Source organism: Polyodon spathula, chromosome 1 (assembly GCF_017654505.1).
Source record: "Polyodon spathula isolate WHYD16114869_AA chromosome 1, ASM1765450v1, whole genome shotgun sequence".
Taxonomy (NCBI): Eukaryota; Metazoa; Chordata; class Actinopteri; order Acipenseriformes; family Polyodontidae; genus Polyodon; species Polyodon spathula.
Genome location: NC_054534.1, coordinates 40,341,386 through 40,347,668, shown reverse-complemented (window position 1 = coordinate 40,347,668; position 6,283 = coordinate 40,341,386).

Genomic DNA, 6,283 nt, shown 5'->3' with positions numbered 1-6,283 from the left:
AGCATGAAATTGAGTTATTTGGAAAAGCCTCAGCCAACATCAGAAATGTAGAATATCGGGTGATATCACTTTAAGCAGCATCTACTCCAGTGATTGTAGATGTATGTACATGTGGTGTGATACAAAATAAAGTGCTTAACTGTTAAATCACAACCTGGTGTGGATACTTTACAAGTAATGCTACCAAAGAGGCCAAATCAACTCTCAAGACCCACTTGTTCTCTCTTGCTTTCCATGTTCATTAAGACCGATATGTGCTATAAGCTGCTGTGTTGTTACTACTATGCAACAGTGTTGTTTTTTTTTTTTTTTTTTTTTTTTTTTTTTTTTTTACTGTATATCATGTATTATGCACTTCTCTGTATTTGAAGTATTATGAATTTTTGGGTGTTACTGCATCTTGGAAAGCACTTTGTGATGATGGTCCACTATGAAAGGCGCTACATAAAATAAAGATTGATTGATTGAATGGTTGATATGGTACTCAGTAGTGAAGAAAGTCACAGCTGTCACTGTTACCAGGAAGACAGTCAACCAGGTTATGAAAAGGTGAAATTCAGCAAATATGTCTAAAACCCCATAAACATTCATTTAAAGATATCCGAGGGCTGCCTTTTCTCATATGTGAACGCTCCAAAAAATAAAAAGCAACGTTTTTGATGTGGCCCAGGGACTACAATTGCAGAACCAGGGCCGGCCTTTACATATGTATGTATATATATATATATATAAGATATATATATATAATCATATATATATAGATATATATATAATCGTTTTCGTCTGAATGCCGGCGGAAATGGTATCACATGACACACGTGAAAGGTAAACAGAAACCTAAATGCTCTGCTAGCTAAGACGGCAGCGGATCAATATCGAATGGTAATTATTTCTACATCCTACAACTTTAATTATAAAAATATTACATTTAAAAAAAAAATTGCTGGTTAATATTCAGGTTGTTTCTTTCACATAATATATGAGCTGCAGTGCATTCATAATGAAGCTTAATTTGTCACAATTACCTTTTCTTCCTGTTATTTAGTAACTAACCTATAAATACAAAAAAAAAAACTGCAGGATTGTGGGTCTCAATAAAGATCAATAATGGTGCTGGTGCTGGCGACTTGGCATATTCAGCCACCATTGTTTATTTTGCACACAGCGATATACAGAGCTACAGAAGTGTGTGACTTTACGTTAAAATGCCGATCATTTCTTTTCACTGCTTGCTTTTACACACACACAAATAAAAATACTGTTCTCATCCACAAATATTAAGATTGTTGATGAACCACAGCATTAGTATATATATATATATATATATATATATATATATATATTTTAAAATATCACAACATTGTTATATTGAAAAAAATAAATATTAATAAGAAACATCTGCTACAAATCAAATATACAAATATATCCCAGTAGCTCTTCCATTGTGAGTGCAGTTCTCTGAAGGTGTGTGGTTCTATACAACTCTTAATTACTCATGTCTACAATAGTTGCACCTTGTAAGAGGCAGTGGAAGGTTTTTGGAGGGTCAGGAATTGCCTAAGTGCAAGGCAAAATCCTTGCATCTAATTAAAATGTTTGCTCCTGCTTTGTATTCCAGATCCCCATCTAATTCCATGCTCTTTTCTTCATTTGAATACATTTCAATATCATTTAAATGGTTAATGATGGTAATGCTAATTTGACAGCGGGTGCAGAACGACAGGTAAAAAACATTTTTTACGTATGCCGCATTTTTAATGGCCGCTAAACACAGTTTGCTTGTGCAAAATGCTGATTTTGGCTGCAATATGGATGTTTTGCAGCTGCAAATCACTTTGTAGGTATCCTTACATCAGCCCCAATAAATCAAAGACCCCCATCAAATGTGTTTGGAATGAAAAGACAAAGATCTTTGTCTCCTCAGGTCAGACCATTCCTGACACCTAATAAAATACTAATTACATAAAATAGCACATTGTGTGCATTCCTATTATCTTTCACTGACAGTTTGTTTGCTTCACTTAATCACACATCACACACCAACACATCATCTACCAGACTAGGTTAAGGGAAGCTGTTTGTTTATCTAACTTTCAGGTAGTCTTGCACTGTGTGCCATTTCACCTGTCAGAGAAATTGATCTCATCCCTTTAACAAATTCTTTCCTGCTACAAACCAATCATCTCATTCCCCTAATGACTGACATGCTTTGTAACCAGTGGCCACCTTTGGTTCCAAAGACACTACTGAAGTAAAACGACATGTTCCAGTTTGTACCCTTCTCTTTGTTCAGCAATATCCCACAACTGCTCCCTGATCCTCTTAACACACCACATGGAACATCCTCGGATTTCCACTTCCCATTGAAACACTCTGAAACGACTATAACAGTTGTGTTACAGCCCAAGTAAAATCATCAGTGTTACAAACCTTCATGAGAGTCTTCATTAGCTCACTGGAATAGATGAGAGCCAGTCCCATAAAGTGTAGCTGGCATGGATGGGGTTGAATCCCCATCCCAGTAAAGCTCATGGGAATGTGGCTGGAGCCTTAATAAGGTCATTGTTTAATAGGTAATTAAGGCTCCAGACGCAGATGTAAAAGACCCACTCCAAGCTCATAATTTGAAGGGTTTTTGAGAGTGCAGAACGAGTGAGGAGTGAGGCGTGAGGAGGTATAAGCAAATTTAAAGTAAACAATTGCTATACGTGCTGGCTCAAAACCAGCACGATACTTGTTAATGTTTGTTTGGCCAACGTGCCCTTGTTTTGTGTTTGATTAAATCTTTGTTGTATTTAATAAAAGATTATTTAATAAAAGAACTGAACGCTGTAGCGTTTCCGTTTTGCCCTGCCATTAGCTGTTTGTGTTGAGTCTGTGTTTCTGGTCTGACGTCACCCCACTGCAAGCCATCCTGTTCACACACCCCTTTCCAACAAACTTCAGTAACTTACTCCTCAGTAAGGGCTTGATGCCTTTCTTTAATCATGGGGATAATACAAACAGTAACAATTTAACTTAAGGATTCAAAAGTACTCCCAAGTACTTTGTTTTGTTGCTAGTTCTGTAAGAAACACATACATATGTGTGGGATACATGCTCTTCATAAAATTCACTTTATTTTGCACTTGTTATGCATGTTTTCTTCTCATGATTATTGTTCAATTTAATCACAGACCCATCACCATCAGTCATACCACAGTCAAAAGCCAGGTGGCAGTAACTGGCAGCAACTGAAACTCACTTCCACTTAAACTTGAAAAAATTGCATTAGAAGTATATATTTTCATGCAAGCAAGCATTCTGTCAACCTATGTGATTATACAGTTAGTCTAAAGGAACTTTACTATACAGTTGAGCATATAGATGTATGCTCATGATACAAATGTTACCCTCACATAAATCATTTCACTTTTTATTGTTGACTTTATCTAACTTTACCGTTTTGGAAACCATAACTTTAAAAACAAAACAAATACACGCCTCACCTACTTTTGATACAATATCCCAGAATGTTCCATACTGCAATATCTATAATCTATATAGAAATATATTGCAACCCACATCCACAGAATGAGTAAGACACTGAAGTTATACAAAAATAAATATTTCTTACAAGTCTGTCATACCAGTCACCTGATACATTTCTCTTGAACCCACGTGTGACAGACAGAAAACAGCTAGCAGCGAGCAGCCGGTGCGGCAGCAAGCTCTGTGTAACACGCAATCATTATAGATTCAGGTATTTGTGGCAGGAAATGGCGTTGCGGTGACGTCAGGCCAGAAGAAAGAAGAACAAAGGTAACTGCAGTTCAAAGGGGCAGCGCGCCGTTTATCAAATACAAAAATAAATTAAAAGGTTGAAAAAAAAATGAGCACTTGCTCACAGAGCACAGAAAATAAATATTCAAACAAAAACAAATCACGAACACAAAATAATATGACCCGGCTGGGCAACAGCCTTCACTGATCATTCTCGGCTCTCGGCTTTCGGCTCCCGGCTCCCGGCAACATACAGTGTTCAAGAGAACAAGGGATGACGATAAACCAGCCCCTACGAGGAGGACAAAGAGTTCCTGAAAATGATGGACAAAGAATTCTTCAAGAATCGAACAGCTGGGTAGCATCACTACCATTTCGCACGCCTAGACATAAACTACCTAACAACAAAGAGCAGGCCCTAACCCAACTTGCTTCGCTACGTCGAACCTTGGGGAAGAAACCAGAGGCAAAGTGTCATTTTATGGCCTTCATGAAAAAGATATTCAACCACGGCCATGCAGAGCCAACTCTGCCATTGAAGGAAGGTGAAGAGTGCTGGTATCTGCTGACCTTTGGAATGTACCACTGTGAAGAGGCTGGCTGTAGTGGTGACGTCAGGCCAGAAAGAATAACACAAGCAGGCAGTATTGGGGTTGAAACTAAGACGCAATGGCTGCGCTCAGTGTTCTAATGAAACAAATAAAAGATTTAAACAAAAACAGCACATGGCACTAGACGCCAAAATAAATAGACGAACAAAACGAAATGCTTCTAGCACATTGTAGCAATTATTTATTTTCTTACTTTTTGTTCGCCTCTCCACTCACAAACACGTGTGAAAACATGCATCTTTTATACATCTGTACCCAGACTCGACTGCTAATCAATCATTCAATTGGAGTGTAGGTACATCTGCACATGAATTAATCAGTGTACTCCCGTGACACACATTATACACATTTTATCTGCATGTGGAGTGATGTGCAAAAGACAAATTACACTTTAAAACTTGTGCTCATTACCCACGTTATATCCCATGCACCAATATCTACACACCAACATTAACAAACCACACGTAACATATAACACACATATACACACAGGGGCGGGGCACATTGCCACAACCACCCACAGAAACCATGTCAAATCAGAGTGGTATTTGACTCAAGTGCTCAATTTTGGAACATACCAGGCTTCTATTAATACACAAGCAACCATTATAGACAAGACAAAACAAACACTCACAATATGTTATCACAATACTGCACGGGTCCTTCTGGGTTATTTCTCGTAACCAAAGCGAAGGAACAGATACATCGCTTCGACCCTTATTTATACCATCGCTCATGTCCCCTTGGTAAGCAATTGCAGCCACTCCTGTAATCCGTGGCTGCCACATTATTTACCTGCTGGGTCAATGAGTTAGTGTACCGAAGCTCTGTCTCATTTCTACATGACCAAATTCCTTTTAACCTTTGGAACGAAGTGTCAGTTCAAGTAATCCAGAGTATTCTGTTCCCATTAATTAGTGCTCTCACAAGTAGGGAAGGAGATTTACCACCAATAAGTCTTTCTGTCATATATCCCACTGCTCAGAGTGGAGCCAAAGGAACACTCGGATGAATCTACCTTTCCCATTACTCCCCCTCCCGGGAAAAACAATCTGCATTTTGGTGATCTTTCCCTGCATGATGTACCATGCGGTATATGAAGGGTTACAATGCCAGATACCACCATATTATCCAAGCATTGCTATCCTTCATTGTGCTTAACCACTTGAGTGGGGCGTAAATGTCCCAGCAGGCAGTATCGTAAGGAGTGAGTAGCCCATTTAATGGCCAAACATTCCTTTTTGACTACGGAGTAGTTGTGCTCCTGAGGGAGCATCTTTGTACTAATGTACAATATCGGGTGTTCTACTCCATCAACCTTTTGGGACAAGACCGCACCCAAACCCACATCCAATGCATCGGTGTGGAGGATGAATCTCTTGGTGAAATCAGGTGTGATGAGAGTGGGGGCCTGGCAGAGTCTTCGTTTAACAGAATCAAACGCCCTCTGACACTCTACTGACCATTTAATTAAATTTGGTGCACTCTTTTTGGTGAGATCAACTAAAGGGTTAACAACTGTGGCATACTGGGGGATAAAGCAGCGGTAATAAATGGCTAATCCCAGTAGCAACCTCACCTGAGTCTTGGTTTTGGGGATCGCTGTGCTGACAATGGGTTTCACCCTTCCATTCCCCATTAAAAATCCCAAATATTGAGTCTCTGATTTGGCAAACGCACATTTTCTCAAGTTAGCTGTCAGCCGGGCTACTTTTAGAGATTGAAGGACGACTGTAACCCTAGTTAAATGCTATCGCCAGGTGGAGCTGTAATCACATATCATCAATATACACTGCTGCATATTCATGATGTGGGCATAAAACCTGGTCCATCAGTCCCTGAAAGGCAGCAAGCACACCATGTAGCCCAAATGGCATGGTTTTGAAGTGAAACAGCCCTTCTGGTGTTGA